At 44.6% G+C, this 27,402-nt stretch overlaps 1 long non-coding RNA gene across 1 annotated transcript; it reads left to right on the forward strand.

Annotated features, from left to right (window-relative positions):
• On the forward strand, window positions 1-27,181 carry LOC146210327 (uncharacterized). Its single transcript, XR_014708954.1, has 3 exons — window positions 1-264; window positions 631-731; window positions 26,930-27,181. It is a non-coding gene; the product is annotated as an uncharacterized LOC146210327 (long non-coding RNA).
• The last annotated feature ends 221 nt before the right edge of the window (window positions 27,182-27,402 follow it).

The following is a 27,402-nucleotide window of genomic DNA, read 5'->3' on the forward strand; positions in this document are numbered from 1 at the left end:
TTGCTCTCCTTGTTCAGTTCAAGCGCTGCGTTAGCTGTGCGTTGTTTGTTCTTGCGGCCTGTCAGTTACATCGTATTTCGCTTAGAAATCCTTGCTTGACCTCTTAAACTACCCTGTTATATCATTATGAAATGCATCGCAAGCCTCAAGCCTTCGCAGTGTTCACCATTTGCAGCGCGCACACAGGATATGACCTGCAACTTGCTTTCAATGCTCGCTCGCCAACGGCATCAACGGTCTCCGGATAATAATGGAGTCATTCAGGTAAGGTTCGCTTCTATTTTTTTTTTCCGCAACTGCAAGTTTAAAACGCGCAAAAGCGTGTAGACTTCTGTTCATTAGCACATATTTTGAAGCCTCAGTTTTACCAAGCGCTATTTTCTTGTACTGGGAGCAGTGGCATTGTCGCTTGTTCGAACATGGGAGGCGCGTAGGCGCTATTTGTTTTGGCAGTGCTGTAACCGCTAATTTTCTGTGGAACACATACTTCTGTGTAAAGACACAGAAGTATGTGTTCTTGTGCATACATACTTTAATAACTTCCATTTTTTATCATCACAAATATGCATCGGCAGTCACGTTTACGTCCGGTTGAGTGAGGCATTACAATTTTGTTCCTTGCACTTCCAGGTGTACACTGTTTTTGAAAATGTTCTCCTGGAAGACAGCTGCTTGCTCAGGGTGGATGCTTGCTTGGTTGCTAAAGGCGTCCCGTGAACAGCATTAAGCTCGTAAGTGTGTTCTTCCGTCACATGATTCTCAAAAGGCACTACCATGATTAATGGTGATAAATGCTTTATTTGCCTACCTATGCTGTACAAGTGGAGGAACCGCGGCCTTAGGCTAAGCACATGCCCACAAAGTGCGGTCAGCTGTTGCCATGGTCTCCTAGGCTGTTCTGTCTGAGGACGTCATTGCATATTAGGGCACTTCAGATGGGCAAGCAGCTTGAGTATGCGAATGTGTTTGCTTGCACTTTATGTTCTGAAGATTAGTGTCGTGTGTAGCAGCCAATCAAGGAAGTAATCGTGAGTTAATCCGAAGAAAATGAATTGTTCATTTTTCACTTCCTGGCATACTTTTTTTCTTCTGTAGAAAAGTCACTTATAAACAGTATGCATACTTTTTTTATAGCTGCAGCATGGACATGCTGTTATAAAGCCACTTTGAAACCACAAAGAAGTAAAGTTGCTATTTAGGTCATGCTCATAAGAAAGAGAAGCTGCTAAGAATGGCTCACGAATTAATTGTCGAGTCATAAAGAATATTCTTTGTTGCTGTGCAAAATAATGCAAAATGTCCTACATCTAAAAAAAAAATCTGGAAACATTTCAGTGACCTGCTGCGTGCTTGCTGAAACACACACACACAAAAAAAAGAAAATGAGGGTGGGGACCAATGTTGAGTGCACACAGGAAGTTGAGTAGCGGAGGAAGTCATCACCGAGCTCTATGACAGCATACTTGGCATGGCAAGGAGTCATAGAGCACTGGCACGACAGTGTTGCATCGGCTTCAGCTCTTTCCACGCACTTTTGATGGCCTTCCATAACTCATCAGAATTTGCAGTGTGCAGGACCCTTTTTTGCAGAATGGCTTTTAATGCCTGAAATGTTTTCAGTGACTTTCATATCAGCGACCTTAGGAAGCCAAGCTAGTGTAATGGGCTACAAAGCTTTTCAAGGTGCACTTTCACAATGTGCGCCGTGAGGATAGGGAAAGAATGCTGCGGCAGAAAATGCCCATTCTTGTAAGCCATGATTGACAGCTCTTAACCACACGGCCAGAGTAAAGAGCACATAAATGACGAACACAGGTGCTGAACTTCAATTTTATTCTGTAACCACTAATATTCTGCTTATATACCCATAAAGGCACAGACAAGTGGCGATTTTTGACACTTGTGGCAACAAAAACTAATGTGACAAATAAAAACCAAAAAAAGTACCGAAAGGGCAAACCCGAACGAGGAGAGAACGAGATAGGCAAGTTATCTTTTAAGCCGCCAACACATGGAAAGTGGACTAATAAGTACAAAAAAATTACAAATGTGGAAGGAGAGCAGAAAATGGGTAGCAGAGGTAAAGGTAACAATTAGCACAGCAAAATGCATGAGATGAAGTGCACTAAAACTGAAAAAAAAAGCGTCATGAACAGCGACAATGAAGCCAACAATTGACATTGCCAAATGCAGAACACAAGCAGTACTAAATAGCTAAACCAAAGCAAATGAATGAAACGCGCATGATCAACAAGGGTGAAGTCATTAACATAGCGAAAGGATGAAGATGAGGTGCATAAAACCAAACAAGAAAGATAAAATGTCAAGAAATGAATTCAACAAATGTAACAAAGCTAAAACCAGGCTAGATTACAGAATTCCATAAAGAAAGGCAATCTCTTTTTCCAAAAGTGAAATGGAGGGGGTGCTAACACAATCATCCTTGAGCCTCAAAATCTTGGCAGCTTCGACATTTCATGTGTCAGCTTTACCAATGTGTTTTTAACACTGTTTTTTTTTTTTTTCAAAGATTGGGTGGCATGGCTTCTTTGAGTCTGTTCCTGCAGTGGACGGGCAGATTCCTGGGGGATTACCTGAGAAGTCATTTTAATGCTCCATTAGCCTTTCATTGATGCATCAAAAAGGCTTGTTTGTCCATGTATACCTTACGGCAAGTGAAAGGCTTAGAGTGAGAGCCTTCTGTACACTGCTCCTAAGGGTTTTCTGTGCTTCTTGGTGCGGCATCTTTTCTTTTTCATTAACGATCCACGAAAGCTGCAATAGTTGCTCAAGGGCAGAAAAGAACGTCAACTCCTGCTTTCTTTTCACTCATCGTAAGGTTGTGGGAAATTTGGTGCATGCAACGAATCACTGCAACCTTTTTGCGTGGCCTGTGCACTTCAGCCAGTGGTTGTGTTTTTGCACTTGGTGTTTTTCAGCACTTTTTCTGCGACAGTGGAGAGGACTTGTAATGGGTACCCTGATTGCGTGAGCCTGCATACCTTTTTCAAGAAGCTTTCTTGCAATTTGTGCTCGCATGACTTGTTCAAGGCGTTGACAAGGGCAGACTGGATGATATTTCTTTTGACCAGCTTTGGAACGAGCGGAGCTGCATGTTAGGAAGGGATTGTTTCCCCTTGGTCCAATCCGCCTTTTGCGCGAGTTTTCTGCGCATGCGCGAAGCCCCAGCGGCGACTGATGAAAACACACTGAGAGGCGTCGACGGCGCTTCTCGTCGCCGCACTCATAGCCAACGCACGGGGGCTGGAGGCGCGGTACGTTCACAGCCTCGGTAAAACGATGCCAACCACCTGTGCCGCTTACGTCTGCCACTCTCGAGGCGTGCCGGGATGCAAGACGCGTTTTGTTAGGTTTCCTTCGGCAAGCCGCGACCTGCAACGGCGTGAAGCTTGGATTAGGGCAACCAAGCGTCAAGACGTGAATGGGCGACCTTGGCAGCCGACTGCGTGCTCTCGACTGTGCGAAAAACACTTCGTTACAGGTATGTATGCATCTAAAGGAAATGTGCATGATGAAAAGTATCTACCGGAGTTTGCACCAAGCCTGTAACCCACCAGTGATAGCCGCAATGAGCATTTGTTCGGCGCGTCTGATGGCGATGTATTTTGTCGTTTGTTGCGAAGGGGCCGGGTAGCGCAGATATCAAAGGTGGTTGTGTGCGCTAGACCGTAATATTTAGCATGTTTTATTGCGACTGCCGCCTGACTAAAAAGAAGAAAAAAAGAGAAGGTGTTGTGATGCACCGCCGTCAGCGAGCCGAGTGGTTGAGCTGGTCATGAGGCTCGCGAACGGCAGTGCATTAAAACGCCGTATTTTTTTTTTCTTGTTAGTGAGGTGGCAGTCACGATAAAACATGCTAAATATTACGGCCTAGCGCACACAGCCGCCTGTGATATCTAAGCTACCTAGCCCTTTCGCACATAAAGATAAGAAGGGACAAAATACATCGCCTTCAGGCTCCGGTGCAACTGAAGCAATCACGCACCGAAGAAATCCTCATTGCAGCTATCACTGGTGCGCTACAGCCTGGGTGAAAACCAGTAGGTACTTTTCATCATGCCTATTTCGCTTAGATGCATACATACCTGTAGTATCTGTGTTTTTGCCGCTCGGAGCATATGACGCACTTGCACGACGCACAGTATTTTTTTTTTTAATTAAAGGCTCGCCTTCGTGCACGCCAAAGCATCCGGACTTTGTTCCTTTAATGTACGCAATCAGATGCACTTCGTTAGGGAGCTTGATAATCGTCGTCTTCATCCAACCGTTCGCAACGGCAAGGAAACCGCCCGGCACAATAAATGAGTCTCCTGGAGGGTTCATGCTCGTTCACTTGCAGAGTGGATCGCTCTGGACGTAAAACAGGGTTGGTTCCTGACCGAGATGCGCATCCGATATGTAGGAGATTCACATATGTGTCACCAAGTTGTTGATTCCGCAGAAATCTTGGCGGAGGCAGAAATGAACGTTGGAGATCCTTTCACAACAGAATGACCATTCTCTGCGCACCGAGAACCTTTTCACCACTGCGACCACATCCGTTTCGACTCCTGAGGCCAGAAACCGGCTACAGCTCTGAATCATCCATTGCCAGAAAAATGCAGCGCGTTTCCTGCAGGTGTGCATTTCGGCCGGGACAATGCCCTTTTCACGGGGTGTGTATATGTGACTCTCTGCCGATCTTCGTGTATGAAATCCTATAGCTGCACGGTTGTAGATGACGCGAGGAGGAAGCGACGCCCATTGCACCATGCCGGCGCCGCGGTGACCGCATTGTGCTCGGTAACTCAAGACACCCCGCGCATATGCGCAGCTCAAAGTCACAGGATACGATTCCACCTAGCTCTGCAGCATCAACAAACCCCTGGCTGCTTTGCCCTTTGAGATCCCTCTCTCTCTCTGCCCCCACGCTCTCCTGTCTGCCGAAAACCTGCACGCGTCGAACACGGCCCGCGCTACACGCTCTTACAATACGAAGATAGTATATGCGTACGTGCGTTATGAGTGGATTGTGAAAACGCTCTACCTTCCCCCATACTGCGTGAACATGATATGCTGCAATCACTGTCACTACTTTCCACTCCGAGGCCAAAAAAGGGGGGAAGCTTTCGCTTTCTACCAGCGTTGGCGTGGCCATTTCGTATGGTGCGCTCTCGCGTCGTCTGCTACACTGCCGCTCAATGTGTTTCCCGCCCGCTCCCGCATGATGGTGCCACATCCTCGCGCAAAAGGCGGATTGCCCGGCACACATAACTGGGTGTAAAGAAGATTCTTAGTTCCAGGATGTGCATGGAATCATTGTCCGGCATTTCGTGCATAAATTTAAGGGGAGCCAGGGCACTCTTAAGGACACTAAAAATTTCAGGTACTTCATGAAAAAAAAAGGCTTCCTTGTCACAGTCGAAAAGAACCAAGAAATCATCCACAAAGCAGAAAATATTTTGAACTTGTTAGTGTTTGAAATGGTTCCTGAGACTTTTGTCATGCATAGCTAAGAACAGATCACTGATAACGGGGCAATACATGATCCAATGCAGATCCTGTGACTTTGGATAAAGTGTAAACCATTCCATTCTAGAAATGTTGATTTTAGGTACACAGAAAGCATAACCAAGAAACCATCTACAGAGACACCACACTCATTCTGGAAGGATACTGCTCCAGGTTTGTCGATAGCTTCACGAACGCATTTCATGAGGTCCCCCATCTTGAGGTATAGAATAAAATAATTTTAACATCTGTAGAAAAACACGGTAGGCTTTCTTTCTATTCCAGTTCAAAGACCTAATGATTTCATCTGCATTCTTTACCAGAAAAGTATCATCGATAGAAAGCAATTTCTGGTTGCCTTGCAAATACATAGAGACGTCTTTCTGCCAGGTATCCTCCGAAACAATAACGCACAGAGGGCACGAGAGGTATATCTGGCAGAAAGACGTCACTATGTATTTGCATGGCAACCTGAAATTACTTTTTATCGATGATCCCTTTCTGGTAAAGAATGCAGATGTAGTCATTAGGTTTTTGAACGGGAAAAGAAACAAAGCCTATCATGCCTTTTCTATAAATGCAAAAGGCTTGTTTTATTCTATACCTCAAGATGGACCTCATGAAATGCGTTCGCAAAGCTATTGACCAACATGGAACCATATCCTCCCAGAGTGAGTGTGGTGTCTCTGTAGATGGTCTCTTAGAATTGTTTTCTGTGTATCTAAAATAAACATTTGCAGAAAGGAATGATTCACACCTTATCCAAAAGCACGGGATCTGCATCATATCATGTATTACTTACTCCCTTGCTCAGTGATCTGTTCTTAGTTATGCATGACAGTAGTCTCAGGAATCACTTTGAAAACTCACGAATTCAAAAAATTTTCTACTTTGGGGACGACTTCTTAGTTAATTTAGACCGTGACGTAGAAACCTTTTTTCATGAAGTACCTGAAGTTTTGAGTGTCTTTAAGAGTATCCTGGCTCCCCTTGAATTAAAGCAAGAAATGCCAGACAATGATTCCATGTGCTTCTTGGAACTAAGCATCTTCACACCCAGTCACGTGAGCTGGGCATTTGAACCAAGGGGCAACTAGCCCTTCCTATAATATGACTCCGCTCGTTCAAAGCTGGTTAGAAGAAATATCATCCAGTCTGCCCTTGTCAATGCCCTGAACAAGTCATGCGAGCACAAATTACAAGAAAGCTTCTTGAAAAAGGTATGCAGGCTCACGCAATCAGGGTACCCGTTACAAGTCCTTTCCACTGTCTCAGAAAAAGTGCTGAAGCACATAGGCAACACGATAATGTTCCAGGGATTCCTTATATGCACCAAATTTCCCACAACTTTACGACGAGTGAAAAGAAAGCAGGAGTTGACGTTGTTTTCTGCCCTCGAGCAACTATTGCAGCTTTGATGAATCGTTAATGAAGAAGAAAAGCAAAAAAAAAAAAAAATAAATAAAAAAGAGGCCGCACTAAGAAGCACAGAAAACCCTTAGCAGCACATGCGGAAGGCGCTCACTCTAATCCTTTCACTTGCCGTAAGCTATACATGGACCAAACTGGCCGATGAAGGCTAATGGAGCATTAAAATGACTTATCAGGTATATCCCCCAGGAATCTGCCCGTCCACTGCAGGAACCGACTTAAAGAAGCCATGCCACCCAATCTTCGAAAAAAAACTGTGTTAAAAACTCATCGTTCTAAGCTGACACATGAAATAGTTAAAGCTGCAAAGATTTTCAGGCTCAAGGATGATTGTGTTAGTACCCCCTCCATTTCACTCTTGGAAAAAAAGATTGCCTTTCTTTATGGACTTCTCTAATCTAGCCTGGTTTTAGCTTTATAACATTTGTTGAATTCATTTCTTGACATTTTATCTTTATTGTTTCGTTTTATGCACCTCATCTTCATCCTTTCGCAATGTAATTGTAGACTTCACCCTTGTTGCTCATGAGCATTTCCTTCATTTGCTTTGTTTTAGCTATTTAGTGCTCATCTTCTGCATTTAGCGGTCAATTGTTGGCTTCATCTTTCTTGTCATGCACTTTTTCTTTCAGTTTTAGTGTACTTCATCTCGTGCGTTTTGCTGTGTAATTGTTAGCTTACGTCTGTTACCCATTTTCTGTTACCATTGCATTTTTTTTTTCTGTTATTAGTCCGTTGTTCCACGTGTTGGCGGCTTAAAAAATGATTTGCCTATTTTGTTCTCCTCTTGTTCGGGTTTGCTCTTACGGTACTTCTTTTTGTTTTTATTTGTCACAAGTGTCGAAAATCACCACTAGTCGGTGCCTTTATGGGTATATAAGCAGAGTATCAGTAGTTCCAGAATAAGGTTAAAGTTCAGAGCCTGTGTTCGTCTTTTATGTGTTTACTCTGTCCGTGTGGTTAATTAAGCACTGTCAACCATGAATCAACACCATTAGCCCGACAACTTTTTCTATCCTTGCAAGGTCCTTTTAGCAGGTGAGAAAGGAGCTGGTGGCAATGATTACAAAATAAGCTTGGGAGCTCAGCTGACCATCAATGCAGGGAAGAGGTGAGAGGCTGTCTTTGTGGCAACCTCCCCCCCCCCCCCCCCCCCCCCCCCTTCACATGTTTAAGGATTTTTGAGTGCTTGGCCTGAGGCCATTGACATAAAGGGGATCATACCTTAAAATAGCAGTATTTAATGAAAGTTACAGCCTTGGCAGCAAAACAAACATGGTATATAAGAAAGCAAGCCACAGGTCAAAAGACAAAAGTATAATCATTTACTTTTTAGCAACTAGGCAGCACTCTTTTTGTTTCTAGGCCCATCCAGTACAGACCCACCCAGTGCTGCCTTAAATTTAGAGCTTTTGTGTAGCCATCCTATCTGAATCCTGCTTTGTCACGCCTTTGCTTAATAAATTTATCTGACACATTAAGGCTCAGGGCAGCCCTTATCTCACCCCCTGTTATGAACAGGCTGTCGCTAACAGAGGCAACAATTTGTAAATTCTTTTTGGTTGCTTTTTGGTGAGATAGTGGGAAGCATCTTTGATTTGGTCTTCATCCCGGTAAGTATGTATGATTATGCCCTCTGAACCCTCAGCCACTCCAGTTGCTTTTCTGTAGTGCGCTGTCCAGTGATGTCCCTCTAATTCAGAATCTTTTCGCTTGAGGTATCGCGGCAGCCTTATAGGTCCGTAGCCATGCTGAAGCTCTAAGCAATGCATGTTGATAACTGTCCATTTTACAGATTGAAAAAGCGTTCACATCAGAAAGTGAGAAATGAACGATCCATAAATGGGTGTGTTTGGCCAGTGTTTAAATTGCATTTCTTCAATTGTTTGCTGTATAGGACAGTCTTCAGAACAATAAATATGAGCAAGGCCGTTTGTCTGCTCATGCTGCCTGTTCATCTGAAGTGTGCTAATGTGGAGTAACATCCTTAAAGAACAGTATAGCAGATGTGGGCATGCTATTCAACCCATGTACAACCTCTTGACCAATCACTTTGTGGCTAAGTGCAGTTACTACAGGCCTACTATTACCTTCCATGCTATGTGTGTGTTAATTGTTGCACTCCTTATTTAATCTTAAGAGAATGATCTGTGTAGGTAATTGCATAAAATGGATCACTACCTTATTCTGACAACTGATTTATTGCTATTGCTGCCATGCAGCATGTGACACTGATTGAGTGTATTGTTCTCAAGCACTTCCTTCAGCCAATGCTTGGTTTAATAATTTTGTTGTCATTGTCTTGTGTTAAGTAATGGCAATAATTAGTGAACTGGTTGATCTTGTGCCCTTCCAGCAGGTGTGCTTCTGCTTGGCAGCACATGAGAATCAGTGATTCTTGTTTATAAGTCACTGTATCTGTTCTGTTCCCAAACATGTAATTGTACTCAAGGGGACTCAATCACAGTTCTTCAATGCTGTTTTTTTTTGTAATACACTAGTTGACTTTGCTTTATATTTGATGATATGTATTCTTTCCTTGACTATCATTGTGTATATCAGTGGGCCTCTTAGATTATCCACTGTCCGCAGGTCGCCTGAGTACAGCCCAGCCATTTGTTTACTAGGGTTGCTCTGGCGTTAGTCTTTCTCCAGGTGGACAGTTCCGGGCTACCTGCTGGCTGCTAGACTTGCCAGGATGATTTTATGTTGGCTACTCGCATCCAACTAGCAAACAACGGAGAGGTGATGGGGAGGTGAGGAATGTCTGCGGCTGTTTTTATTGACTAGGACCGCAGAGCTTCGGGTGAAATTATCTTTTGTTTTTAGGGTGTCTTTAATAATGTGCAGGCAGGTGCTCATTTCAGCTGATCTGCAGTGCTCATTTATTACATCTTTAAATGTCGCCGCATACATATTTTGTATGTGTGTGACATTGTCTCCCATCACATAATTTACAAGATCAGATGTTCGTTCCATATTGAGCTTAATGAGTTCGGATTTGCAAATTATTTCATCTGTCAAGTTCTAGCATCAACTTATTTTACAGCATTGTTCGAGAACCTTCTCGAGCGTGAGAGCAGACCTCAATTCCCTGTGCACTCAGGCATGCACATTCATGCAAGTATATTGTCAGCATGCGATACACGGTCCGAGTGTTCGGTATTTACTTTTGTAGCGCAGTGGAAAGGACATACTTTGGTAATTGCTCAGAAATATTTTAAGATGTAACGCATGCATGCACTATCACGTTTCACTTGATTCATTAAGGTGGTCACGACAGCTAACAACTGAGCATAAACTAGTTATTGCATTTCACTCCTCACACGTTAAATTATAAATCCTCGAAATTTGAGCTCATTCGGTGCAGCAGATAGTTTTAAAAATAATTTTTGTTATTATTGAAATTGGCTTTCTGGTCTGGCAACCATTGGCCGCTGACGTCATGAGATATCATTCCCATGTCGTCTGCTATTCGCGATGTAGTCTATGTAGGCTGCACTTTTGCATTCATGCTTGGATGGTGGTCACAGATTTTTTTTTTTCAGCAAAAATATTTTATTCGCATATTCTCTTTTCCTTGAAAAGCCTTTACTATAATATGCGACTTTAGTGATCCTCGGACTTGTTTTGGGCTTCGTCTAGAGATTGCCGAGGAGGCTGAAATGGACGGGCTCATGCTGTATAATTCAGCATACAATCAGAAGCATCTTATTCTTACACTATGAGATTTAGCTTGTTTTAGCAACAAGCACTCACGCATATAAAAAGGTACTTGTCCGTTTCTTCCCGCCGTGTACCCGCGCCACGAAAGTGGGGAGGGGTTAGCATTATGTTCCTGATTGCTGAGGTATTGCCGTTGCTCTTTCGGTCCAAAAACTAAGAGTAAGCAAGCATTACCTTGAGGCGAGAGCATACCTTGCAACATTAAAGGAGCAGACAAAACTTTTAAACAAAGCAGTACCTCTTGACGACCTTCCATTGATCAGTTCCGTCGGTGTCGCGGGGCCGAAAACCTCACACTACGGTGATAGGTGCTGGTCGTGCTGGCGTCGTCGCCAGTGTAATGCGAAAAATCATGCGTCGATAAGCTAAAGCTGATAAGCTGACTGACCGTGCCTTATGCTGAAGGAAACATGCCTTATTCTATATTGCTTTTGTGCAGTAGCATCTTCATCAAGCGCTTTCGTCTGAGGGTCGGCCACTGAGTCAATCAACTCCCTCCCCCCTCCCTGCAAAGAAAAAAAAAAAGTGTCCTTTGATATTGCAGCCTGCATTTCAGACGACGCTCCACCATGCATAGTCTCCTGTCCGCAGTGATAAGAATGTTTTTAATATGAAAGTGCCTCTACTTTAATAAAACTTTAGCAGCACACCTCTGATTTGAATTCATTATGCAATTGGGGCTGGTACAAAAGCAGCCAATGGTGTGTGCTGTGCCTTCACTGTGGGGAACAACTGCTAGCATGACCAGCGTGGCAGTACGGCCTTGCATGTTGTTTTTCATGCATGATGGCTCACACGGGGAAGATTGGGAAAAAATAAGGCGATAGATAGTGCATGCATTTGGCATTTCTCAAATATTTCTGAGTGCTTCCGAAAACACATTCTTTTTTCACTGTGCAGAAAAATGAAATGAAGATGTGAAAAATTAATGCACTCATGATACTGATGTACTGTCTTTGCCAGAAGTAACCAGGCTGCGTGTTCCGCTTCTCAGTCGGTTAGCAGAGAATTCATAAAACTTCTGATGCTGTAAATTGGTGCAACATAAATGAGAGCTCCTGTCTTCACTTGCAAAAAAGTTATGATCCTCAGGGGATCCATGTTAGCTTCAGAATACAAGCAAGAAGCAAAACATGCAGCCTGGTTACTTTTGGCAAAGACGGTACATGCACTTATTAATGTGCCTTCTCGAGTACGTACTGGGAGCTGCAACCCACGGCAATGCTCGAGAAGGTCCTCAAACAGCAAGTCAAGTAAAATAAGCTGAGTACGGACTTGAGAGATGAAACTTATTTTGCAAATAAATCGATTTAATGAGCATAGTATGATGCAAACATCTGCACTTGTAAATGGTGAGAAGAGATATGTTGCCCCACATACACAAAATAAGTAAGCAATGGCAATGGAAAGACACACAAGATGTCCACCACGACTGGCAGAAATAAGCGCTATCCTTGAGATTGTACGAAATGTCTTGTTCACTAAAGTACCGCACATGCTCACCACTTCCATATAACCTCTGTTGTCTGCTAGCTGCCCAAGCGCAACCCACACTAAATCATCCTTGTGAGAGTGTGGCATTCAGTGGCATATCATCAGAGAAAAAATGACCCCCCCCCCCCCCCCCATACACACAGAAAAATGTAAGAGCTGGCTCCACGCTCGGGCGCCCCTTAGGCTAATAACTTAAGCCCAGTGACAAGGTGGCACGTATGCGGAAACTAACGATAAAAAAGAGTAAGCGTGACAAATGTCTCTTAAGGGGGGACACGGCTCTTTGGCACCGAAAATCGGCCTGAAAATCGGATTTTCAATTTTTTCATTTTCGTATTCCTCGCACCATTCCGCATCTGCACGCAAATTTTCATCCTTATACCCCGCGTATTTATGAAGTTATAGCGATTAAAAAATGCAGTACCACACCCACTGCCCTTTAAATTGTGGACAAACGACACCCAATTTCGATCGCCCGGCGCATGAGAACTACGCGCTCCACCGCGGCGATTTTGGTCTCGTTCGAAAGCGCGCGCTTTCGGCTTATTTTTTCTTTCGGAAAGCAACCCTGTGCGCTCCGCCTTCCCCATAAAAAACAAACAAAAAGATAGCATGCAGCGCGCGCTACTATTGGCCGGTTAAGGCACGTGATCAAAATGGCGTCGTTTGGTTGGTTCCGGCAAGCTAGCCCTGAAATGCGGACTCCCAGTGACGCCATTTTGTCTTTCTGCCGACCACGCTAGTGCAACGCGAGAGTCATGCCAGGCGCGAAGAAGTACCGCTCTTTGCACAAGTTCGGGCGAAAGCAACCAAAGAAACGCGTTAAGAATGCGACTTCGTTGCATACTGTGCAAGAGGCAAGTGCCAGTGCTGCGGGATTGTGTGACGATCACGTTGCGGGCGGCGACGCTTCTCCGATTCCGCTGGACAACGGCGCCGTTCTTCGTGCCGACTGCAGTCGTGTACGTATTGATACCGCGCCTGTCACTAACAGTGACATAACTCAAGTGAGTGCCCGTGAGCAGGCTACGCTTGATAGACTGGTATCGACGCCGGCGACGGCACGAAAGACCGCGCTGTTCGCCGATGCAAGTGGTGCGTCCGCAGAGTCAGATGCGGACGGAACAGCCTCCTATGCGGTAATTGACCTCAGCATTGTGAATATCCTTCTGGATGCCGTGCGGTGCAAAACGTGTCGTGGATGCGTGCGTTTAATTACCAGCGACCGGAGCTATGGCCTCGCCGTAAAACTGATCGTGCTGTGCGACAACTGCGGTGAGATTGCGGCCGAGTGGAACTCGCTGAGGGTTGACGGCGAGAAAAGGTGCAATCCTTTTGAGCTGAATATTCTGGCTAGTCGAGCAATGCTGTCGACCGGTAACGGCCAGACAGCAATGAACGATATCTTTTCGGCGATGGGGTTGTCGCGGCGCGGGATGCACAACAAGACGTTTCAACGGCATCTGAAGAACACACTGCAACCCGCTGCTACCCGAGCCGCCACGACCGCTATGGCACAAGCCGCGCAGGCAGTGGCGAAGGTCTACGATGACTTGTGTTTTGGGCATAGGGGGAACATTGCCGTGTGCTACGACGGCACATGGATGACGCGCGGACACTCATCACATATAGGCGTCGGTGCCGTGGTGGAACTCTTCACTGGTTACGTGCTTGATTATGTGGTGTTGTCAAACTTTTGTCTGGGCTGCGAAATTGGTCCCAAGCCAAACACTGACGGCTACGAACTTTGGAAATCACGCCACCAGTGCCAAAAGAACACCAACTCCAAGGCTGGTCAAATGGAAGTAGAGGCTGGCAAAATTCTGTTTGAAAGATCTCTGCAGCGCCACAACATGCGCTACACAACCATGCTATGCGATGGGGACAGTCGCACGTTCAGTGCTCTTAAAGATGCTGCAATCTATGGCTACATTGAAATAGTCAAAGAGGACTGCATAAATCACGTGCACAAGCGTATGGGAGCAGCTTTGCGCAACCTCTTGCAGAGACACAAGGGTGCAGGGAAGCAAAGTCTTGGCGGCAGAGGAAGGCTGACAGCTGATCTAGTTGACAAGCTGGCAATATATTATGGCCGAGCGCTTCGATCAAATGTAGGTGATGTGGATGCCATGCAGCGAGCTGTGATGGCGACATATTACCACATCACATCTACTGATGACTGCCCCAAACACAGTTTGTGTCCTACCGGTGAGAAGTCATGGTGCCGCCACAACGCTGCAAAGGCAAAAGAGGAGCCTGCACCAAAGCACAATTACAGTCTGCCAAGAGATGTGGCTGATGCTCTTTTGCCTGTTTATAGTCGTTTATCAGAGAAGAGCCTGCTTCAGAGGTGCATTCGGGGGAAGACCCAGAACTCGAACGAAAGCTTCCACTCGGTCATCTGGACCTTGATCCACAAAGAGCGGCACTCATCACTGTTTGCTGTGGAAGCAGCCACAGCAGAAGCTGTGCTGCGCTTCAATGCCGGCTGCAAGCATACAGCAGCAGCAATTCTGCAAGAATGCAGTACAAATGTGACAGCAACTGGGTCCAGGAGAGCTGAAGAAAAGGACTTGCACGGTAGCGTACGTTCTGCAAAGAAGCGGGCGGCTTCGCTTGGCGTTGCTAAAACAGAAAAAAGAAAACACCGCGACAGCATGCACCCCGACTATGCTCCTGGTGCATTTTAATAGCATGAGGTCTTTGAGGTTGCCCTTCCTGATTAAATGCCGTGAGGCTTGAGTGCTTCCGACAATCCCCCAATTTTGGTAGTGTTGCATTTTTTAAAGATTAATATCTCTGGTCCTGTTCTTGCTATTGCTTTAAAAAATTTTTTTCTAGAAAGGGAATCCTGCGAGTCTCATGAAACCAAGGTAAATGCAGTGACGACAAAAGAAAATTTGCTGAGAAGGTTATGTTGTCTTCGGTACCCAAATGGAATTTTCCTTTCAAGTGTTTCCTATTGCGTAACTTTGGCTCAAATTGGCATAGGCCATTAATTTTCGCTTCAGATCACTTTCCACCTGTTTCTGATCTTGTTGACATATCAATCATTGACATAATTTACACCTACATGCTGTGAAGTGTTTTTCCTCGTTTTCTCAAAACTGCAATTTTGAGGGTGCTGCAATTTTGGAGGAGAGATATCTCTTAGTCTATTTGTGCTATAGCTCTCATTCTTGTCTTGTTAGAAAGAGAAAACCTTCGACAGTGCCGTAGGACAAAAATATGTACAGTTATTATGCGGCAACATTTACAGAATTAATTATCAATCTTAGGTGCCAACCTGGGCTTTTATTCATAAAAGTTTGACTTATTGTAACTTTGGTTCAAATTCTTCTACCACGTTAATTCATGACTAGCGGCACTCTATGATCCTTCTAGATCACTCTGGCAGGGCTATTCTCCTCATGCCATAAAGTGTTTAGTAATTAACTCACCTCCAAACGAAGAACATGAATTAGGTAATATTTTGAAAGCTATTTCATCTACAAGAAAACTAATCAGATATTTGAAATCAGCATGCAAAAGTACATTAATGGTGCAAGTTTCAGTCAGATCCACCCATAAATAAGGAAAAAAGTTTTAAGAGGGGTGTCCCCCCAATTTATGTTCATTATTTTACCTGTGTTTGCTGTGTTTTTGGTCATTTATTTTTAATGTGACAGTATTGAAGGCCCCGTTTCCCCAAAATCTTGCATTGTTGGTGGCAACGTCGTGAGCAAAAAAGTCATGAGCAGGGTTCTAGCATTTGGTAATAAGCAGGTGACATTTTTGTGAGTCGGGCATTAATTTTTGGTGTTAGTTTGTGTGGCATCATGAGGCCGCATGAGATGCCGAATTGCCTGGAGCTCCTTACGAATGAAGGGTGAGATGGGCCCTTCCGAGTCGCACTTTTGTGCAATGTTGCTAAAGCAGGTATATATATATCTATGTCAGGTTGTCTTTCAGATAATGTGGTAGCTTATCACTGTATGCTAATGAATGTTTGAGATAAATGGATCAGTGACGAAGCGAATAGCAGTATGCAGGTACGAAAAGGTGGGTCACCTTGTAGAAATGCAGACTGAAGACAGTCAAACTACCACATTATACCCTTAAAGGCAAACTTTAAGTATCCCTCCAGGTCTTAATTTTAATTTATTTATCCGAGGGCTGTTTTTAGCACCTGTTTTCCTTCCGGATTTGGTTTTCATTTATAATTGTGTGAATTTAAGGTAGTCTCATTTCTCGCAAGGGTGGAAGAACGGGCTAGTTGCTGGTTCGTATTAGGAAAGGAAAAAATGATTGCACACTCGACAAAGTGCTGTGTTGTCATTTTTTGTTCATGTCTCAAAAATGCGCTGTTATTTTTTCTCAAGCTCTCTGTTCTTACTGAGCTTTTTCATTTCACCTCAGATGCATGACCTACAGTAATGAAGAAGGACATGCCTCTTTGTTTATGCCTTATCACTTAATGTTGTAGTATTATATTTTTTTTCTTATGTCTATAGCCCTGTGTTTTAGATAAAAAGAACGACCGAGGTTGCCCTGCTTTGTTATATTGAACAACAATGCACCATAAAGTCATCCCGCTGTCAAAACATGCATGAACATCGGAGCATATCCTACCTTCCGTTATCACTCTCAAAGAAAGTGACTAGTATGCAGAAACACTAAGGCGGTAGGCATTGCTAGTGAAGTTAACTGCCGCCTGACCACATGCCCACAGGCTACGAGGTCAGCCACTCAGTGTGTATGTGTGTAAGGGCTGATGTGTTAGCAGAATTAGGGTAGCAGCAGCTTCTCTACACTGCCAGGAAATGAACCACTGACAGGGTTTTAATTAGTTTGAATACTTGTCACGCAGTATGCTGTGTTGGTCCAACTGGTCACATTGCAATGCATCACCTTCTTAGTTGGATCTCTGCCTTCTCCACTACTGCAGAGTGTAGGTAGCAGTGTGTTATTAGTCTGTGCAGACGTAATTGAGTGGAAAGGTTGCTTTGTGGTCCAAGCAACAGCGATCCGATATCACCTTTCTTAAAGGTTGTTGGGCTGGTGGAGTGCATTACACAAATATTACATGTATAATGTATGTTCTGCATGCACATGTGCTTGGTAGCATTGCCGCAGTATCTTTGACTATTCAGGATCGATGACAAGAATGCCAGCCTACCTACCACCAGCTGTTGTGAACACCTCAACTGCTTTATTATTGCATTCCTAAAGCAGCACACCCACAACCAATGACTGCATCAGGCGCCTGAATGCTTGGATATCTGACTTTATTTGTATTTAACAGTAAACAAAAAGACAATGTGAAGGTGTATGTATCTATAGATAGCTCTGTTGCTGACTTTCAGTGGTCAGTTTAAAGAATGTGTAAAGGCCAGCACTTTTTCACGTGTTTATGTCCATAAAATTTAGTAAGGGTTACATTTTTCATTCAGAACTGATACTGGTGTCTTTCTAATGCACCGTTAATGTGTGGTAAAAACTGCAGATTCAGTTCTTGCAAAATTAATGCAGTCATGTGATTTATTTCCCAGCAGATGGCTGCGGTTTCACCCCCAGGGCACATATATGGCAATTTTGCAGTGATCTTAACTGAAGGTGTAAGGAAATAGCATCATGAAAAGGCAAGCAATTAGCTGAAAGAGCATAAACAAGACCACTGTAAAGGCAAATTGCTTTACGTTGCTAGTGGGGACGCAATAAGTATGCTTATTACGGTTGCCTGTGCATAGTGTCACTTTTCCTAGTAGCCTGAAACAACAGACGGATGCATTGCTACAGATACAACAGATATCTTTCAGCAGGGTGGCAAGAAGGGAGAGGTAGACTGCAGACTATCTTTGCATAATGCAGTCTAGCACTTTGCCAAGTGTAAATAATACTGAGAAAGGGCAACCCTTTTATGCAATACATTTTCTCAAAAAGCCTAAACGACCTGATCATCCATACCAAGGAAATATAGAGTGCCTTTTACACTCGACTAAGGGCTACATTTATGTATGAGCCACTCCTTGTAAATTTGGAACCTGTTATTTGGAAGGAACCTGTTATTTTGACAGTAGCTCCACCCTCGTTCACAATAAGCATTTGTGATAGCTGAGGCCAATATAGGTGGGCTCTACTTCAGAGCTAGAAAAAAGTAGTGAAACCAGTACCAACAAGTTCCATAAGTACTCACTGGTACCAAGCTGTCGAGGATTTTCTCTTTAGTCTGACATATCGAATACACACACATGTGGCAGCTGTTAAATTAGGTTAAAAAAAAATAAAAACAACAGTAGGCGATAATGCGTAAACAAATTCATCTTCTTCATTGCTGTAGGTAATGCATCTGGGGTGGAATGAAAAAACTCAGTAAGAATAGAGAGCTTGGGAAAAAAATAAACCGCACTCCTAAGACATTGAAAAAGAAAGAGATGACAACACAGCGCTTTGTCCTTGTCTCAAGAGAGTGCTGTTTTTTTTTCCCAGAGATGAACTACCAGCTAGCTCATTTTTCCACCCTTGCAGGAACAGAGACCACCTTAAATCGACGCGGTGCTACAAACGGAAACCAAGTCCGGAAGGAAAGCAGGTGTTAAAAATCTCGGAAAAATAAATTAAACCTAACTTTAAAACCTGCAGGGATACCTAAAGTCTGCCTTTAAGGGTATGCTGCTAGTTGCTTCGTCACTGATCCATTTATTTCAAACATTTATTAACATACAGTGATAAGCTACCACATTATCTGAAAGACAACCTGACATATATATACTTGCTTTAACAATTGTATAAAAGTGCAACTCGGAGGGGCTTGATTGCCATCTCACTCTTCAATCACAAGGAGCTCCTAGCAATTCGGCATCTCATGCGGCCTCATGATGCCACACAAACTAACACCAAAACTCAATGCCTGACCCACAAAAATGTCACCTGCTTATTACCAAATGCTAGAACCCTGCTTATGACTATTTGCTCAAGACATTGTCAACAATAATGCAAGATTTTGGGGAGAATGGGGCCTTCAATACTGTCACATTAAAAATAAATGACCAAAAGCACAGCAAAAACAGGTAAAATAATGAATATAAATTACGTTTGAGACATTTGTCACACTTACTCTTCTTTTTTATTTTAGTTTCTGCATACGTGCTACCTTTTGAGTGCACTTAAGTTATCTCATTAGCCTACGGGGCACCCGAGCGTGGAGCCAGCTCTTGCATTTTTCTGTGTGTAGGGGGGAGGGGGGCTACTTTTGGTTGCTCCAGAATGCGTTCATTTTTTCTCGACGATATGCTGCTGGATGCCAGACTTTCACAAGGATGATTTAGTGCGGGCTGCGCTTGGGTAGCTAGCAGACAACAGAGGTGATATGGAAGTGGTGAGCATGTGCGGTACTTCATTGAACACGACATATCGTACAATCTCAAGGATAGTGCTTATTTCTGCCACTCGTGATGGACATCATGTGTGTCTTTCCATTGCCATTGTTTACTTTGTAGTAATCCCGATACGATGTAGTAATCCCGAGAGAATGATGGATAACATTCTCAGTGGGCTCAAATGGGAAACGTGTCTTTGTTATCTAGACGACATTGTCGTTTTCTCGAAAGATTTCCCTTCCCACCTTCTGCGCCTTCAGCGTGTGCTTACGTGCCTTACTGAAGCCGGCCTACAGCTCAACTTGAAGAAATGTCACTTTGCCGCTACCAAGCTCACAATACTTGGTCATGTCATATCCAAGGATGGTGTTCTACCGGATCCTACCAAACTTCGTGCCGTCGCAGACTTCCCCAAGCCCACAACCTTGAAAGAACTTCGCAGTTTTATCGGTCTATGTTCGTATTTCCGCCGTTTTATCCGCAACTTCGCCAGTATCATCGCCCCTTTAACGCAACTTCTCGCCAGAGGCCCGAACCTCTCCTCTTGGTCACCAGCCTGTGATGCTGCGTTCAGTACACTACGCCGTCTACTGGTCTCTCCCCCTATACTCCGCCATTTTGACCCTGCCTGCTCGACCGAAATACACACTGATGCAAGCGGCGTAGGTCTGGGCGCTGTTCTTGCTCAACGGAAACCTGGATATACCGAGTATGTCGTCGCGTACGCTAGCCGTACCCTCACGAAAGCGGAATCGAACTATTCTGTGACCGAAAAAGAGTGTCTGGCCATCATATGGGCCATTACCAAGTTTCGTCCTTATATTTACGGTCGCCCATTCTACGTTGTTACCGACCACCACGCGCTCTGTTGGCTATCCTCCCTCAAAGACCCCTCCGGCCGCCTCGCCCGCTGGGCGTTACGTCTTCAGGAGTACGATATCCACGTCATCTATCGATCTGGACGCAAGCACACCGACGCTGATGCCCTTTCCCGTTCACCGCTTCCTAACGACTCGACGGCTGGCTTCGTTTGTGCCTACGATATGTCGCCGCTCAACATTACCAACATGAAATCTGAGCAGCAGAAGGATCCATGGATATCCTCCCTCTTAACATACCTGTCTACGCCCGCAGAGCTGTCTCCGTCACGTGCACTTCGTCGTCAGGCCCGCCACTCGTGATGGACTTTTATACCGCTGCAATTACCATCCTACAGGGCGAAAGTGGCTTCTCGTGATTCCGCGACATCTCCGTGCTGAAATCTGCGCCTCTTTCCACGCCGATCCCCAATGCGGCCATGCAGGTGTCATGAAAACCTATTCTCGACTACGTATGAGATATTACTGGCGCGGCATGTACCGCTTCATTCGTCAGTACATCCGATCCTGTACCGCCTGCCAACGTCGCAAGAATCCATCCCCTCAGCCAGCCGCTCCGTTGCAGCCATTGCCTTGCCCCAGCCGCCCTTTTGACCGTGTCGGTATCGATCTGTATGGTCCGCTTCCGACAACGTCGGCTAACAACCGCTGGGTCATCGTAGCCGTTGACCACCTAACCCGTTACGTGGAAACATCGGCCTTGCAGTCTGCCACCGCACGGGATGTTGCTTCGTTCATTCTGCATCGCCTCGTTCTTCGTCACGGCGCACCGAAAGAATTGATCAGTGACCGCGGACGTGCGTTTCTTTCCGACACTGTCGAAGCCCTCCTCAAACAGTGCCAGATCATTCACCGGAGCACCACAGCGTATCACCCCCAAACGAACGGCATGACTGAGCGATTTAATCGCACTCTCAGTGACATGCTAGCCATGTACGTTGATAGCGCTCACTCTAATTGGGACCAAGTGCTGCCTTTCGTAACGTACGCCTACAATACGGCTACGCAGACTACGACTGGGTTCTCCCCCTTCTTTCTTTTATATGGTCGTGAACCCACGTCCACCATGGATACCATCCTGCCCTACCACCCCGACGCTTCAGAGACCACTCTACTGTCTGAAGCGCACACATTTGCCGAAGAATGCCGACAATTGGCGCGCTCCTTCACAACGGAGAACCAGGCTCAACAAAAGCATAACCGGGACCCTACAAATCCAGCGCCTTCATATCCCTCAGGTGCCCTCGTTTGGCTCTGGGTGCCTTCCTCTGCACCCGGCCTCTCATCCAAACTCTTATCGCGCTATCATGGACCTTACCGCATTCTCGAACAATCTTCTCCCGTCAATTACGTAGTAGAGCCCTTGAACCCATCTCCAGATCATCGCCGCCGCGGCCGAGAAACTGTACATGTCGACCGCCTCAAGCCGTATTATGATCCCCCTACCCTTTCTTCACCATGAGTCGCCAGGATGGCTCCTTTTTCACCGGGGGGTATTGTAGTAATCCCGATCGCCATCAGCTCGCGCGCCAACCCGAAGAGGTAGACGAAGTGGAGCCGGAGCCTTGTTAGCACTGCACCGTTGATTCGAACGCTACCCTCGTCGCCTTGGTTTGCGGACGTTGCTTACGGTCTTGGTACCCCAAGAAACACCTTACAACTTATTTTGTGTATGTGGGGCAACATATCTCTTCTCACCATTTAAAAGTGCAGATGTTTGCGTCATACTATGCGCATTAAGTCGATTGATTTGTAAAATGCATTTCATCTCAAGTCCATACTTGGTTTACTTTACATGGCTTGCTATTTGAGGGCTTTCTCGGGCATTAGCGCGGATTGCAGCTCCCTGTGCTTAGTCAGGAAGGCACATTAATTCGTACATGTACAGGGACCTTCAAAATATGTGCGAACACGGCGAAGCGTGCCCGCGCTCCGTGAGCGTCAGCGCATCCGGCGCGGTCGCGCATCGAAACAATGTGGCGCATGCGCACGCTATGTGCGCATGCGAACGCTTCGAATATGTGCGAATATGCGAATATGTGCGAACGCTTCGCCGTGTTCGCACATATTTTGAAGGACCCTGTACATCAGTATCATGAGTGCACTCATTTTTCACATCTTCATTTCATTTTTCTGCGAAGTGGAAAAAGGACGTGTTTTGGAAAACACTCAAATATGTGAGAAATTACCAATGCATGCACTATCTATCACTTTATTCGTTCCCAATCTTCCGCGTCATGCATCATGCATGGACACCAACATGCAAGGAGTGTCACGTTGGTCATGCTAGCGGTTTCTCCACAGTGACGGCACAGCACACACCATTGGCTGCTTTTGTACCAGTCCCAATTGCATAAAGAATTCAAACCTGCGGTGTGCAGCTTAATTTTTATTTATGGTAGAGGCGCTTGCATATTAAAAACATTCTTATCGACGTTATGCATGGATGACGGCATGCAACAGACACACTGTCGTGTCAGCTCTACCACATAGTGTCCTCTTTTCCCCTGATAGATTCCTAAGACTGCACTGCATTCCCATCCAGCAATGGAGCCAAAGTTCGAGCGTCACCGATGCTGGCATCGACAAATCCCATTGATGCTCTCTCTCTCATGCTCCCTGTTTCCGCACTCCTTTATGTTGAGTTTTGAGAAACTAAAATCAGCTTTAAACCTGTGCCCTTTTAGCCATTTAAAGCTGTGTCTAGCTGGGTCAAAGCTATTGCATGACCTTTCAATTTTTTTTTATCATATGTTTTTGGACTCCTAAAATCGTGACTCCCATTTGAGAAACATTGCTTTTTGATGGCTGAAGTGAAACATGATAGTGCATGCATGTGGTACATCTCAAATATATCTGAGCTATTACCAGAGCATGTCCTCATTTCCACTGCATTGAAAAATAAAATACCATGCACCCAGATTGTGTTTCACACACTGGCGATATGCTTGCATGAATGCGCATGCCTGAGCATGTACTGAGGGCTATGATCTGATGTCACACTCGAGAAGGTCATTAAATGATACCATAAAATAAGCTGAGGCTATGCACTTGACAGATGAAAGATATATAGAGAATCCGAGTTCAGTGAGTTCATTATGAAATAGAAATCTGCAATTGTCAGTTGCCTGGTGGGAAAGAGTGCCGCATGCATATTACACGTATATAAGCAGCGACAGCTGACAAAGAAAAAGATACCATAGGTGGGCACCATGGATCAGCTAAGAGCACGTATGATGCCCTCGGATAAAAGAAATGTCGCATGATACTCCTGTCCTTCTAGTCAGTTTAAAAATAGTGCATAAATTTCTCACTTCTATATCACCTCTCCATTGTCTGCTAGTTGGAGGGCTGCAGCGAGCATAAAATAATCCTGCCATGTCTGGCTGCCAGTAGGTACAAACAAGACAAATATGAATAAAAATTGAAAACGTTGCTTATGCTTTCTCTAGTTTCGCTGGCTGCTAGCTTCCCTATGTAATTTGTCATTTGATAAATTTCATTACTACAAAAGCAGCGTCACTTCAAAATTTACATTGTCATGGTCTTGCCTGAGTGGCAGTATTAACTTAAAATTGTATAGACACCATAATAATGCCACAGCATTCATGGCTTTATTCTGGATAAAGTCTGATATAGGCATTTTGAGCAAAAATCATGGGCATATCTCTAGCATGTGGTGGTTGGCTAGTGACATGGCTGGACACTGCTCAGTGGTTGTGCATGTCACGAGTCTACATGACACGGCTAAAGGCCCGTTCACACTTGCGACTAGCAGCGGTCGCGTGACCGTTTTGGTCGAAAAGCGACAGTCGCAAATGGTCGCATCGGTCGAAAAGCGACTGCCGCGGGCCGATCGGGCACTGCTCGAATTTTCAGTCGCGCGACTACTAGTCGCAAACCATTTCACCAATCAGCGAGGTCCCGGAGTACTTGATCGAGCACCTTCTCAATGCAATTAAAGAATACCCCTACCTTTTCAACAAACGGCACCCGGAATTCAAAGGCAGGGAGATAGGATATGGCCTGGGAGGAGATTGGAAAGATATTTGGACTATCTGGTAAATACCATGAACTTTTAAGAAATGGATTTTTCACGCAGGTGCAACATTTTATATTGACACCACGGTGATTGACATTGTCTATTCGTCGTCGGCGTTTTCCTGGAAACACGAGAGCGCGGCATGCGTACCGGCTCGCCTGAAAAAGCTGAAGTGTCTGGCAGGCGGCAGCTACCGACGTCCACTGTCATCGCCCAGCAGCTCTCCTACTCCCAACTCGTTCGGAACGAGAACAGAACGAGAAGGCGACTGTCGCAAGTGTGAACATTGGTAGTGGCGAGCTCCTCTCCTCTGGTCGCGCGACTGGTAGTCGCAAGTGTGAATAGACCTTAAGTTGGCAGATAGGAATTCTGGCTTTAACCAAGCCATTAAATGTGCCCGAGTGACCTAGGGGTAGCATGTCTTTGTCTGGATCCAAGGTTCTTTGGATCCAGTCAACCAGGCATCCCCAGGTGACTCAGGTAGGTTCAGATCTCTTGGTTAAAGCAGGTCTCTATATCTTTATGTGGTCTAACATAATGTGATGGCTTACAACTGCGTTAATGAGTATGCACAACATAATAGAATAAATTGTGGGGTTACTCAGTTACCCTGTAGTGAAGTGTCTGTACATGAATGAGAATCCACACGGAAGCCCCAATGTGCTCCATCATACACTTAAGGTAGAGTTTAAAGGACCCCCGATTTTTTTGCGTGTTGTCTTTGTAACAGTGTGCATGACTATACATGGATTACCACATAGTATTTGTTTATGGCTGCTAAATAATACAATCTCTCCCATCATCTGTTTCAATTTCAATGCCATAGCAATGGCTGTGTCAGAAATCAGTATAGGTCATGGAAGGCATGAAAAACAAGAAACTGCAATATCTGCTTCATGATTTTATTCACTATATCGCTGAAGCTAGCCTGGTTCAGGAGCAGTCATCACACCGAACGTGCCTTTATGACCTTCTTGATATTTGACACATAAGCCTTCTTCTCCTGGATTCTAAATATAACTAAACTCAAGGATTCATTCAAGTTATTAACACGAAAGCGTTACTTCGCTATGTTCACAGATTTCTGTCCGTAGACCGCACCCGCAAAATCGTGTCCGCAGCAGTTGCGAGTAATTAAGAAACGTGAGAGGTTAATGAGTGGTGTCAATCGATAGAGGCTGACATAATGTTGCTGCCGAAAAATAGGCCAGTAAGCTAGTTAGGTAATTAATTACAGGCAAAAAATGTAAAAGTTCTCTGCAGCAGTTGTGAGTAATTGAGAAGTAGAGGTTAATGAGTCCAATTGATAGAGGGTGACATAGTGTTGTGTGCGAAATAATAATTAGGCCAATAAGGTAATTAGGTAATTAATTAGAGGCAAAACATGCAAAATCATGTCCGTAGCAGTTGTGAGTGATTGAGAAATCGTAGAGGTTAATGAGTGGTGTTAATTGATAGAGGGTGATGTAATGTGTGCAAAGAATTAGGCCATTAAGGTAATTAGGTAATTAATAAGAGGCAAAAAATGAAACAGTAAAGGCAAAAATGGTCTCATTAGCTAATGGCTTGGTGCCACATTTGAATGTATCAAATACTAAAATAATTAAACCAGTGAATTAAGGTGACTTCAAGTATGTGACATTACACAACCTGAAGTCGAGCTAAAAAAGGACATATGAAGGGATTAGCATGCAATTTCAAAGTACCAAAGACTAAAGTAGTTAAGGCAGTCAATTAGAGTGGCGTCAAAGGTGTGACGTCACACAACTGGAAATAGAGCTGAAAAAGGGCATAGGAAGGGATTGTGCAATTTGAAAGTACCAAAGACTAAAATGAATAAACAAGAAGTGGATAATGTGAGCTAGAGGCTGTGACGTCGCACTACCAACCGGAAGTCTAGCTGAAGAAGGGCATAGGAAGGGATTGGTGCACAATTTGAAAGTACCAAAGAAAATGGGTAAACAATAAGTGAATTAAGCAACCAACAGCAGATTCCGTGCTTTTGCATTACTCCAATTCAGATTCTGCAGCGCTGTTTTTAGTTGTAGATGGATGCCACTCTGCAGAAGCGGCCTCAGTAAACTCCAGAGGGAGTGGAGGTTCGCCAGTACAGCTGCATGTGTTCTACATCCAAAGCCAATTCTCGAGCAACAAACGGTCCAGTGCCGGCCAGGCTTGTGTTTAGCCTCTGAGGGACTAGCATAGTGGTATTCCCACTTGAGGTATAGCAAATTGGCAGTCAGAATAAACGAAGTATGTGGATTTCTAGATCACTAGCTTTGTTTAATGATTTGGAATGAAAAGTCTACACTTGGTCATGATGTGCCACTGCTAGGGCATACCTAGGTGGCGACCCCAGGCGTTCACACCAAGTTTTGTTTTGTTGCATTATCTGTAGGTTAAAATGAAAACTTGAGATTAGGAGTATGTTTAGTTGCTTATAATGGTTTGCTTTAACCTCCCTTGCATTGTTTTTATTCTATATGCAGGCACCTGGAAAATGCAAGGATATCTTGAGCGGCTTCACTCGGCTCGGCAAGCTGCGATGTGGTCGAGCGGCAGGATCACTTGGTTAAAACTTTGCTCACAGGATCACTTGGCTTGTAGCAGTGTTCTGGGCATCTAATGCCAATTAGACTGGTGTCGAAAACACTGATGGGCCTAGACCTCACAGAGCACATCCCAAATGTATTGCTGGCATGCACAGCAATTGTGAGAAAATAAAAGCTGTCATCAGCGTGCTTTTGCATCCCTATTTATTGAAGCACCGATTTCACATCACAGACTGTTGTGTGCATGGTGCAAGAAGTGTGGAAAAAATTTGTACATTCACCATTGAACAGTGTGTAGTGGAAATACTATGCACCGTTTTGCAGAGGAAGGTATGGCCAAAGTGAGTCCTACAAAACATATGGCTGGAACTGGTTTAAAAAATGGTAGGATATGTAAAACAGGCCATGAA

Source organism: Amblyomma maculatum, chromosome 1, assembly GCF_055883805.1.
Source record: "Amblyomma maculatum isolate TAMU_Amacu chromosome 1, ASM5588380v1, whole genome shotgun sequence".
Lineage (NCBI taxonomy): Eukaryota > Metazoa > Arthropoda > Arachnida > Ixodida > Ixodidae > Amblyomma > Amblyomma maculatum.